This window comes from Heterodontus francisci, unplaced genomic scaffold (genome assembly GCF_036365525.1).
Source record: "Heterodontus francisci isolate sHetFra1 unplaced genomic scaffold, sHetFra1.hap1 HAP1_SCAFFOLD_58, whole genome shotgun sequence".
In the NCBI taxonomy this organism is placed as follows: Eukaryota; Metazoa; Chordata; class Chondrichthyes; order Heterodontiformes; family Heterodontidae; genus Heterodontus; species Heterodontus francisci.
In genome coordinates, this window is record NW_027142006.1 from 7854606 (window position 1) to 7868151 (window position 13546).

General features: G+C 44.3%; 1 non-coding gene across 1 annotated transcript; it reads left to right on the forward strand.

Moving 5' to 3' along the window:
- The first annotated feature begins 12751 nt into the window (after positions 1 to 12751).
- Positions 12752 to 12824, forward strand: trnaf-gaa (transfer RNA phenylalanine (anticodon GAA)). The gene has a single exon. It is a non-coding gene; the product is annotated as a tRNA-Phe (tRNA).
- The last annotated feature ends 722 nt before the right edge of the window (positions 12825 to 13546 follow it).

Here is a 13546-nt window from a genome sequence, read left to right on the forward strand (position 1 = left end):
TACAATTATTAAGCACTATTTTACTCTCAATAAAAGTTCTGGACTTACTAATCAAGTATCCTGTTGCTTTAATTGGTTAAAGTCATGCCCAAAGAGATTGTCCACAATAGACTTTCCAGAACTGAAAGATAAGTCTGCAAGGATTGCTAATTTTACAGCCCTGTTTAAAAAGAGAGATAAATCCAGGAACTAAAGACCAGTTAGTCTAATGTCGGTGGTGGGGAAACTTTTAGAGACAAATATCCAGGAGAAAATTAACTGGCACTTGGTAGAACATGGGCTAATAAATGACAGCCAGTACAGATTGGTTAACAGAAGATTGTGTCTGAAATAATTAATTAATTTATTTGATGAAGTTTCAGAGAGAGTAGACCAGGATGGTGAGGTTGATGGTGTGTGTCTGCACTTCAAAATTGTGTTTGAAAATGTACCATAAAATAGACTTGTTAACAAAATTCGAGCAGATGGGATTAAAGAGGCAGTGGCAGCGGGGATACAAAATTGGTTGAGGGACAGAAAGCATCAAGTAGGGTGAATGCTTGTTTTTCAGAATGGAGGGACTAATACAGTAATGTCACTGTTGTTGCAGTGTGTGCACTGTCTGACCCTGAGCTGTCCTAGGGAGGGGGCTGTTTGTGATGTTCCTGTGGGGTGCATTATCATCAGGGTATCTCTCTGAGCTGTCACAGTGATGGGGCAGTGTGTGATATCCTTGTGCATGTCATGCAGGCCCACTGGCGTGTGGTTCCATCCTGATGCCAAGAAACAGAGCCCCAGCTATGGGCAAAAAGTCTCACTTCCCTGTGGATGGCTTGAGAGAGAAGAAGGCTGAGGGAGTAAACCTGGACAGTAAATCCGGAGTGGAGTCCCTTAGGCAGTTACCTGTTACTTATCAGGTAGTTTTCCAGCAACTGCTACAGCAGAGCAATACCAAACAGTACTGTTTTTTTCCCTTTCCTTTGGACAATACTCGCAATGCTGAGAGGGTGTCCTGATGCTCAGTGTCTCCATACTATTTGCCCAGGCCTGTGCCCTGGAGAGGACACTCCAGCTTTGTGGTTAAACATTAGCACAACACGGGAATAAACAGTTGCTGATTGTAAGCTCTCACTCAATTGGTGTAGAGTATGAGCACCAGGGGTTACTTCTGACAGAGGGAGAGATCATCATGTCTCATTGGATAGCTACCACCCACTCAGTTAACTGCTGTCCTGCCACGACCTACTTGCTTCAATGGGTGCTTGGAGCTCAGAGAGTCATCTCTCAACAGGCGGTTCGATAATCAATGCACCAGGCAAGACAAACTCAACAAAGAAGACACCAGTCGTTCGCATCACAAGCTGGAATGTAAGGACCATGTGTCCTGGCCTTACCGACAACCTTCTGCAGGTTGATGACACACACAAGACAGCTGTGATCGACAAGGAACTCACAAGGCTCAATGTGGACATTGCTGTGCTGCAAGAAACTAGACTCGTTCAAAGTGGATCCCTCAAAGAGAAACACTACACCTTCTTCTGGCAGGGGAAAGCCCAAGAGGCAACTCATGGGTTTCACAGTAAAAAACACGCATCATATGATGAGTGAACCACCCACAGTAGGCTCAGAGAGACTTCATACTCTTCACTTGTCAACAAGCGTGGGCCCAGTTAATCTCATGTGCATCTATGTCCCGACACTCACCTCCACCCCAGATGTCAAGGATCAATTCTATGAGACATTTGACGCTGCCATCAGTAGAATTCCCAGCACTGAGGGATTGTATCTTCTAGGAGATTTCAACGCAAGTGTGGGTACTGACTATACCTTGGCCAACGAGCATAGGGCACCAGGGGATTGGCAAGATGATCAAAAATGGACAGAGGTTGCTGGATCTATGCTGTCAGCATGGTCTCTGTGTGACAAACAGCTACTTCCAGTTCAAGCTGTGCCACAAGGTGTCCTGGAGCCATCCCAAGATCACGCCACTGGCACCAGCTAGAACTTAACATCACCAGATGTACCACCCTCAGCAATGTCCTCATCACTCACAGCTATCACAGCGCTGTCTGTGACACTGACCACTCCCTGGTGTGTAGCAAGGTCAGGCTTCAGCCAAGGAAGCTTCACCCATCCAAGAAGAAAGGTCCTTCATGGATCAACACTTGCCGAACCACTGATCCAGAAAGGACCCAGGAGTTCGTCAACATCCTCGATCAGGCTCTTTCAGAAAACACCCAAGGCCTCAGTGCGGTGTCAAAGTGGAACCATCTGCACGCCACCATCTATAACTCTGCACGGGAAAAGAGATGGGAGGAATGCTGACTGGTTTGAGGCTTATTGGACTGAAATGGAGTCAGTTACTATAACTAAGAAGAGAGCCCTCATGAACTACAAACCAGTCCCCAGCAGACAAACTCTAGACACTCTCAGAACTACCAGAGACAAGTCTCTGCGGACTGCTCGGCACTGCACCAATCAATACTGGTTAAAACACTGCAACAGTATTCAATCTGCCGCTGAATCTGGGGGATGCTGGAGGGACATATGAAGGAATTCAACACACCAAGGTTCCTTAGACAGCACCTTCCATACCCGCAACCTCTACCAACTAGAAGGACAAGGGCAGCAAATTCATGGGAACACCACCACCTGCAAGTTCCCCTCCAAGCCACACACTATCGTGACTTGGAACTATATCGCCTTTCCTTCACTGTCGCTGGGTCAAAATCCTGCAACTCCCTTCCTAACAGCACTGTGGGTGTACCTACCTCACATAGACTGCAGCGGTTCAAGAAGGCAGCTCACCACCACCTTCTCATGGGAAATGAGGGATGGGCAATAAATGCTGGCTTAGCCAGTGATGACCACATCACATGAATGAATTAAAAAAAATTATGAAAGCAACCGGCCCAGCAGTAACTAAATCAGCACCTTTGAAGACAAAGACAGGGACAATCATCACTGAACCTAACAAGCAGATGGAAAGGTGAGTGGAGCATTACCTTGAACTCTACATAACGGAGAACATTGTCATTGAAGTAGCTCTCAGCGCCAATCCAGACTTCCCTGTCATGGAGGAGTTGGACAGTGAGTCCACTATAATAGAGCTCAACAACGCCATTGACCGTCTTGCCAGTGATAAAGCCCTGGGAAATGATGGTATTCCACCTGGAATCATCAAAAGTGGAAAAGCGGCACAGTTGTAGCATCTCCATGAACTTCTGTGTCTCTGTTGGAAGGAGAGATCTGCGCCTGAAAACATGCGTGATGCAAACATTGTCACCTTGTGCAAAAATATAGGAATCACAGTGACTGCAGCAATTACTGAGGCATCTCCTTGCTAAGTATTGTGGGGAAGGTCTTTGCTCACATTGCTCTGACCAGATTGCAGACCCTGGCATCACACATCTATGCTGAGTCTCAGTGCAGCTTCAGAGCTGGTAGATCGACAGTCGACATGATTGTCTCACTTCGGCAGTTACAGGAGAAGTACTGTGAACAGTACAGACCACTCTACATTGTCTTTATAGACATCACCAAGGCCTTTGATCTTGTCAGCAGAGACGGACTCTTCAAGCTGCGATGGAACATAGGCTGCCCTCCTGAACTCTTGGGCATCATCTCTTCTTTCCACGAGAACGTGCACAGTTCCATCAGTTACCATGGAGCAACATCAGATGCTTTCAAGATCAGCAGTGGGGTCAAGCAGGGCTGTGTCCTGGTGACAACTCTCTTAGAAACAGAGGAACATAGGAGGAGGCCATTTAGCCCGTCGAGCCTGCTCTGCCATTCAATTAGATCATGGCTGATCATCTGCCTCAACGCCCCTTTCCCATGCTATCCCCATATCCCTTGATGTCATGAGTATCAAGGTTTCTATCAATTTCTGTCTTGAACATGCTCAATGATTGAGCTGCCACAGACCCCTGGGGTAGAGAATTCCAAAGATTCACCACCCTCTGAATGAAGAAACTCCACCCTATCTCAGTTTTAAATGGCCTTTCAAATGAAACTTTAAGGAATACAAGCCCAGTTTCCTCATCCCAGGGATTAGTCTGGTGACCCTCCATTGCACTCCCTCGATGGCATGTATATCCTTCCTTAGATAAGGAAGCCAAAACTGGACACAATACTCCAGCGCGGTCTCACCAAGGCTCTATACAATTGCATCAAGACATCTTTATTCCTGTACTCATGACCCCTCGTGTTCAGGCCAACATACCATTTGCCTTCCTAATTGATTGCTGCACCTGCATGCGAGCTTTTAGTGTCTCATGAACAAGGACACCCAGGTCCCTTTGGACATCAACACTTCCCAAACTCTCACCATTTAAGAAATACTCTGTCTTTCTGTTTATTCTACCAAAGTGGATAACTTCACACTTCTTCATATTATATTCCATCTGTCATTTCATTCACTTATCCTGTCCAAGTCCCCTGGAAGCCTCCTTGTAATCTCCTCACAGCTCACATCCTTTACAATTCGCATACTCTTCTCCATACTGCTATTGTACACTTTCAGTGACTCAGATGGGGGTGTCCACCTGCATACCAGAGCTGATGACAAGCTGTTCATCTTGGCAAGACTGCGCACCAAGACCAAAATGAGTCAGTTCCTAGTCTGTGAGTTGCTGTTTGCTGATGACGCTGTGCTGACATCCCATCATGAAATTCACTTGCAGCAGTTTGTATATCGGTTCTCCCTGGCCTGCAAGGAGTTTGGACTGACGATCAGCATCAAGAAGATCAAAGTTTTGGGCCAGGACATAGAGACGCCACCTTCCATCAACATCAACAACCTCACTTTGGAGGATCAACAATCACCAGCAATCTGTCCCTTGATACTGAAATCAGTACCAGGATTGTCAATGCTGCAGCTGTCATGTCAAAGTTGAGAAGACCAATGTGAACCAACAGCAAACTGACCAAAAATACAAAGCTCCACATGTACCAGGCTTGTGTTCTCAGCACCCTCCTTTATAGTAGAGAAGCATCAACAACTTATACAAGCCAAGAAAAGCAGCTGAACAGCTTCCACCTCCGCTGCCTCAGATGGATATTGGGCATCTCCTGGCAGGACAGAGTGCCGAATGCGGTAGTACACCAGCGTGCAGGGATCTGCAGCATGTTTGTCCTCGAGTCAGCGGTGACTCTGTTGACTGGGTCATGTGTGCTGAATGGATGACGGTCGCTTTGCCAAAGACACGCTCTTTGGTGAGCTTGCTATCAGCATGAGACCAACAGGTCACCCACGTCTGTGATACAAGGACATCTGCAAGCGAGATATCCAGCAGACTGGGAGTGTCGTCGATACATGGGAATTCCTTCCTGCTGACTGGAATTCCTGGAGAAAGGCATTCAGGAAGACCATGGGAAAAGCAGAGGACAAAAGAAATGACCAGTTGGGGGGAAAGAGAGCTCAGAGGAAGGAAAAATTGTCAGTCGACATCGGACCAATGATATTCATCTGTACCAGCTGCGGAAGGGATCGTCACTCACGTGTCGTCCTCCACAGCCACAACAAACGATGTTTAATACAGAAGTGACGTACACCCCGGGTGTAGCCCATCGTCTTCCGAGACGGACGGTTGCCTATTACTATTACAGCTACAGCTACAACTACAAGAGCGGGTCGGAGGCTGGGAACTCTGCGGCAACTAACTCACCTCTTGACTCGCCAAAGCCTGCCCACCATCTACAAGGCACAAGTCAGGAATGTGATGGAATACTCATGCCTGGATGCTTGCAGCTCCAACAACACTCAAGAGATTGACACCATCAGGTCAAAGCAGCCCACTTGATTGGCACCCCATCCACCACCTTAAACATTCATTCCCTCGAGCACCAGTGCAGAGTGGCAGCAGTGTGTAACATTTACAATACGTACTGCAGCAACTTACCAAGCCTCCTTCAACAGCACCTTCCAACTCACAAACTCTACCACCTAGAAGGACAAAGGTAGCAGACGCATGGGAACATCACCACCTTCAAGTTCCCCTCCAAGTCACACATCATCTTGAATTGGCACTATACCGCCATGCCTTTACTGTTGCAGGGTCAAAAACCAGGAACACTCTCCCAAAAAGCACTGTGGAGGTGCCAAGAGGACTGAACAGTGGCAAATGTGACTTCCTATTTCAACAAAGGGTGTAAGGATCGTCCGGGTAACTACAGGCCAGTGTGATTAACAGCAGTGGTGAGTAAGGTTTTAGAAACAATATTAGGGAAAAAATCAACAGTCACTTGGTGAGATTTGAGTTAATTGAGGAGAGTGAGCATGGATTTATAAATGGGAGTTCATGCTTGACTAACTGCATTTTCTGATGAACTAACAGGAAGATGATGCAGCGAATGTTGTTGATATGGATTTTAAGAAAGGATGGATGGATGGATTAAGAATGGATTATAAGGTACCACATAAAAGGGTGGTTAACAAAATTGAGGTTCATGGAATAGGAGAGTCACTGTCCAATTGGATAGAAAATTGCCTTATGGACAGAAAATAGCGAGTCACAGTAAACGGTTCTTTGTCAGGCTGGAGGATAGTCGACAGTGGGTGTTCTCCAGTGGTCACTGCGAGAACCACAGCTTTTTCTGCTATATGAAAATGACTCGGATCTTGGAATATCGAGTAGAATATCAAAATATACCGATAACACCAAACCTGGAGGAGTGGCAAACAGTGAGGATGATATGACCTGCCTGCAACAGGACAGTGAAAGGCTAGCAGAATGGGCAGACAGATGGCAAATAGAATTTAATAGCGACTAGTGTGAGGTGATGCACTTTAGCAGAAGGAATTGGGAGAGACAATATATACTTAATGGCACAGTTCTAAAGAGAACTAAAAATAATGCACCTTGTAAGTGGCTTGTTGGTCCAGGGGTATGATTCCCGCTTTGGGTGTCTGATTGGTTAATATGCGAGAGGTTAACAGACTAGCCCTTCTTCATCTGTGTTTTTAGTTGAAGGTCATCAATTGGTTGCAGCCTTGCAGAAAGCGAAATTGACGTTCATACAGATCCTGTTTGAGGACCAGAGAACTGGATTCAAAGAGCCTGTCGACAAAATTGAAATGAACAAAATGCACAGGTGGCCAAGTGGGTGTCTGAAGGTGGAGCAGTAACTGAGAGCTGGATGCAAAAACAACACGACTAGTAGCTAGTATGGAATGGAATTCTTCTGTGTTTCTGTTGTTCGGTTTCGATTAGGGTGGCACAGTGGCGCAGTGGTTAGCCCCACAACCTCACAGTCTCATGGGCCTGGGTTTAATTCTGAGTACTGCCTGTGTGGAGTTTGCAACTTCTCCCTGTGTCTGTTTGGGTTTTTGCTGGGTGCTCTGGTTTCCTCCCCCCACCAAAGACTTGCAGATGATAGGTAAATTGGCCATTGTAAATTGCCCGTAGTGTAGGTAGGTGGTAGGGAATATGGGATTCCTGTAGGGTTAGTATAAATGGGTGGTTGCTTGTCGCCACAGACTTGGTGGGCCGAAGGGCCTGTTTCAGTGCTGTATCTCCAATAATAATAACTCATCGATTTTCTTGTTTTTCTCTTTTTTGATGCGTTTGAATAATTGCGGATCCTTCTTCAGGGTGTTTCCATTCACCAGGAAGTTTTGACCTCTGATGATGTTGATCAAAATAAGCTTCTGATAGTTTTGGAACTGAGCAAATTTCCTTTGCTTGAGTCTGCAAGATGTAACTCAGTCTGACAAGGGAGGATTTGAAAGCCACCCATGCATTGGAGCATACAGTTGTATCCATCCAATAAGAGACTGAGTAGAAGTGACAGTTCAGTCAGTCGAATATGAGACTTTTAATCTCAGGGTTGTGAGTTTGAGTGCCATTCTATTTTTCCCTTTTTTTAGGCTTCATTAGCAGAGAGTACAAGGAGTGTTTGAAATGAAATTCAACAACAGTATGAGCAAGTCTTGCTTTGATTCAGGACTCATCTCTCTGCAGCATCTTGCGATGAAAGATTGAATTTTATCTCATTTAATTCTCAGCTGGGGGTCTGTGCGTCTCAGTGGGACTTCTGGCTGTCTCCCACTTCACAATCCATCAGTGCTGAGAAAGCAATGGGGAATATTACTCCCATGTTGTGTTCTGCAACCTTTCAGAAACAATTGAATGTATGTATTTTCTTCCAAAACAAGGACACAAAGACATTAACAATGTGGGGCTGAAATAGCTCAGTTGGGGGAGTGTTAGATTGAAGATCTAAAGGCAATTTCAATTCTTTATGCGTCCCTTGCTTTTGTTCTGATTTTCCAGTTGTACAATTTACTTTGGAATTCTTTACCAAACACCAGTGGATTGAATTTGAGAAACAACACAGAGTCATTTACAGCATAGAAGGTGGTCGTTTGGCCCATCATGTCCATGCTGGCTCTCCCCGGAGCAATCGAGTCAGTTCCACTCACCAGCTCAATCCCTTTCCTCCTGCAAGTTTCTTTCCTTCAAGTATCCATCCAATTTCCTTTTCAAATCATTGATTGTCTCTGCTTCCACCACACTCGTGGGTCAGGACATTACCACCCACAACATAAAAAAATTCCACCTCATCAAGGATGGGAAATATTTATATCTTCAATATTTAGCTTATTCTTTATTTCTATGAGAAGAGAATGGCAGTCAACATGAAAGGGCACCCAAAGATCTTTGAACAGTAGATAAGTAATCAGTGGGTAGTAAGAGGTGGAGTGGGCCTTATTAAAGACAAAGAGGATAGTATATGCTCAGAGGTGCTGGGCAATGTTAATATATTTAATGAGTACTTTGTATCAATGATCACTAAGGAATTGGAATCTGACAAAATATCATCAGAAGCGGAGAGAGTAGAGGCAATGGATAGGGTGCAAATTGAGAGAGGGAGCTACTAAAAAGGCTGGCTGTGCTTCGGGTAGATAAATCACCTGGTCCAGTTGGCTTACATCCCAGATTGCAAAAGGAAATGCGGATGCAGATAACGGAAGGGCTTGTTATAATCTTCCAATCTTCCCTGGATACGGGGGAGGTACCAGAGGATTGAACAGTGGCAAATGCGACACCTTTATTCAAGAAAGGGTGTAAGGACAGTCCGGGTAACTACAGGCTAGTTAGATTAACAGCAGCGGTGGGTAAGGTTTTCGAAAGAATAATCAGGGTAAAAAATCAACAGTCACTTGGAGATTTTCGAGTTAATTAAGGAGAGTGAGCATGGATTTAAAAATGGGAGTTCATGCTTGACTAATCTAACTGCATTTTTTGATGAACTAACAGAGCAGGTTGATGAAGGGAATGCAGTGGATGTTGTTTATATGGATTTTAAGGAAGCGTTTGACAAGGTACCACATAAAAGGGCGGTTAACAAAATTGAGGTTCGTGGTATAGGAGGGTCAGTGTCCAATTGGATAGAAAATTGGTTTAAGGACAGAAAACAGCGAGTCTTATTAAATGGTTCTTTGTCAGACTGGAGGATAGTCGACAGTGGTGTTCCCCAAGGGTCAGTGCTAGAACCACTGCTTTTTTTGCTCAAGGTAAGTGACTTGGATCTTGGAATACAGAGTAGAATCTCAAAATATGCCGATGACACCAAACCTGGAGGAGCGGCAAACAGTGAAGATGATATGAACTGCCTGCAACAGGACAGTGATAGGCTAGCAGAATGGGCAGACAGCTGGCGGATGGAATTTAATAGTGACAAGTGTGAGGTGATGTATTTTGGCATAAGGAATAGGGAGAGGCAATATATACTTAATGGCACAGTTCTAAAGAGTGTGTTGGAATAGAGGGACTTGGGGTTCATGTGCATCAATCTTTGAAGGAGGCAAGTCATATTGCGAGAGTGGTTCGCAAAGCATATGGGATCTTGGGCTTTATAAATAGAGGCATTGAGTACAAAAGCAGGGAAGTTATGCTGAACCATTATAAAACTCTGGTTAGGCCCCAATTGGAGTGTTGCTTCCAGTTCTGCTCAGCAGACTTTAGAAAGAATGTGAGGGTCCTTGAGAGGGCTCAGAGGCGATTTACCAGAATGGATCCAGGGATGGGGGATTTTAGTTACAAGGTTAGGTTGGAAAAGCTAGGATTATTCTGCCTTTCTCAAAGGAGATTGAGTGGAGAATTGATAGAGGTGTATAACACCTCTAGAGAACAGGCCATCCTGGACTGGTTATTGTGTAATGAGAAAGGATTAGTTAACAATCTTGTTGTGTGGGGTCCCTTGGGGAAGTGCGCCCATAATATGATAAAATTCTTCATTAAGATGGAGAGTGAGAGAGTTGATTCCGAGACTCGGGTCCTGAATCTAAACAAAGAAAACTATGAAGGTATGAGGCGGGAGTTGGCTATGATAGATTGGGGAACGTTACTTAAAGGGTTGACAGTGGATAGGCAATGGCTCGCATTTAAAGAGCGCATGGATGAATTACAACAATTGTTCATTCCTGTCTGTGCAAAAGTAAAACAGGAAGGGTGGCTCAACTGTGGCTTACAAAAGAAATTAAGGAAAGTATTAGATCCAAGGAGGAGAAATATAAAATGGCCAGATCAAGCAGCAAACCTGAAGAATGTGAGCAGTTTGGAATTTAGCAGAGGAGGACAAAAGGATTGATTAAGAAGGGGGAAATAGAGTATGAGAGTAAGCTAGCAGAGAACATAAAAACTGACTGTAAAAGCTTCTATAGATATGTGTGGAGAAAAAGATTAGTGAAGACACATGTGGGCCCCTTACAGTCAGAAACGGGGGAATTTATAATGGGGAACAAAGAAATGGCAGACCAATTAAATACATACTTTGGATCTGTCTTCACAAAGGAGGATACAAATTATCTCCCAGAAATGTTGTGGAACATAGGGTCTGGTGAGAAGGAGGAACTGTATGAAATCAGTATTAGTAGGGAATGTTTGGGAAATTGATAGGATTGAAGGCCGATAAATCCCCAGGGCCTGATAATCTACATCCCAGAGTACTTAAGGAGGTGGCCCTTGAAATAGCAGATGCATTTCTGGTCTTTTTTCAAAATTCTGTAGACTCTGGAACAGTTCAAATGGATTGGACGGTAGTTAATGTAACTCCACTATTTAAAAAAAGAGGCAGAAAGAAAACAGTGAATTATATACCGGTTAGCCTGACATCAGTCGTGGGGAAAATGCTGGAGTCCATTATAAAAGATGTAATAGCAGAGTGCAATAATAACTCGTCTCCACTCCTAGTATTTCTAAATCCCACACATTCACTATAATGTGAACAATTATTTCCTGTTGTGTCTCTCTCAGATTTGTAAACTTCACTGTATTGGAGTGAGGTGACATCTACTGGCGGGAAGCAAGAACTGCAATCAAGCAGCAGAAACTCCACAGTCTGTCAGGGTTAAAGAAACATTGCAATGTGAGGATCCAGCGAAGTGGTTTGATTGGGTAGATGGAGACATGATTCCACTTGTGGTGGTGTCTGAAGCAAAGGCCAGAAATACAAAATTGTCATTAATAAAAGAAATGAGGAATTCATGAAAAATGTAGTAACGGAGTGAATGGTGAGAATGTGGATAGAATAGAAAGTGAGATTGGATGGACAGAAGCAGTCTGAAAGGATGGCTGAAACAAAAGGTGAGCGCCCTGAAACGTTAACTGTGTTTCTCTCAGCATAGATGCTGCCAGAGCTGCTGAACATTTCCAGCACTTTCTGTTTTTAATTCAGCATTTGCAGGATGTTGCTTTGATCAGAAAAAAATGGATGATTGGCTGGGGGGTTCCAGTGAAATTCCACAGCAGCTAATAAAGCCTGACCTGTCAGTGGCTCGTTGGTCTAGGGGTATGATTCTCGCTTTGGGAGTATGGTTAATTAACATGCGTGCGATCCCGGGTACAAGTCCCGGAAGAACCCTGTTCTACTGGCATTTTTAGATTAAGGTTATCTATTGGTTTCAGCTTTGCAGAAGGCGGAATTGACTTCCATACGGAGCTGGCTTGAGGACAAGACAACTGGATTCAAAGAGCTTGTTGACAAAATTGTAATTAACTAAATGTACAGATGGCCAAGTGGGAATATAACGTTGTTGCTGCATTTGTGACCTGACTCCAAAAACAACAGGACTGGAATGGAATGGAATTCTTCAGTGTTTCTGTTGTTTGGCTTGCATTGACTCATCGATTTTCTTGTTTTTCACTTTGTCGATGCCTTTGAATAATTGTGGATCCTTCTTCAGGGTGTCTTCTTTCACCAGGTAGTTCTGACCTCTGATGATGTTGATTGTAATCAGCTTCAATTCACTGATAGTTTTGGAAGTGAGCAGATTTCCTTTGCTTGAGTCTACAACATGGAACTCAGTCTGACATGTGGAGCCATGGGAGGATTTGAATGCCACCCCTGCGTTGGAGTTGCATCCGTCCAATAAGAGACCGAGTAGAAGTGACAGTTCTGTCAGTCGAACATGAGACTTTTAATGGCAGGGTTGTGAGTTTGAGTGCCATTCTGTTTTTCCCTTTTTTAAGGCTTCATGAGCAGAGAGTACAGGGAGTGTTTGAAATGAGCAAGTCTCGCTTTGATTCAGGACTCTTACCTCTCAGCAGCATCTCACTATGAAAGATTGAATTTGATCTCATTTCATTCTCAGCTCGGGGTCTGTGCGGCTCAGTGGCACTTCTGGCTGTCTCCCGCTTCACAATCCATCAGTACTGAGAAAGCAATGGGGAATATTACTCACATGTTGTGTTCTTTAATTTTTTGGAAAACTTGAATGTATGTATTTTCTTCCAAAACAAGGACACCAAGCTGCTGTTAATGTAGGGCTGAAATAGCTCAGTTGGGAGAGCGTTAGACTGAAGATCTAAAGGTCCTTGGTTCAATCCCGGGTTTCAGCAATTTTGCTTCCTTATGCGTCCCTTGCCTTGGTTGTGATTTTCCGGTTGCACAATTTACTGTGAAATTATTTACCAAGCACCAGTGGATTGAATTTGAGAAACAACACAGAGTCATTTACAGCACAGAAGGTGGTCGTTTGGCCTATCACGTCCATGCTGGCTCTCCCCGGAGCAATCTAGTCAGTTCCACTCACCAGCTCGATCCCTTTCCTCCTGCAAGTTTCTTTCCTTCAAGTATCCATCCAATTTACTTTTCAAATCATTGATTGTCTCTGCTTCCACCACACTCGTGGGCCAAGACATTACTACCCACAGCATAAAAAATTCCACCTCATCAAGGATGGGAAATACTTATATCTTCTATATTTGCTTATTCTCTATTTCTATGAGAATAGACTGCCAGTCAACATGAAAGGAAACCCAAAAATCTTCGAGCAGCATGTAAATGATAAGTGGGTAGTAAGAGGTGGAGTCGGGCCTATGAGGGACAAAAAGGATAATATAAGCTTCGAGGTGCAGGGCAATGTTAATCTACTTAATGAGTACTTTGTATCAGTGATCACTAACGAAGTGGAATTTGACAAAATATCAGTCGAAGTGAAGAGAGTAGAGGCAATTGAGAGGGTACAAATTGAGAGAGGGAGGTAGTAAAATGGCTGGCTGTGCTTCGGGTAGATAAGTCACCTGGTCTGGATGTTTGGCATCCCAGTTTGCGAAAGGAA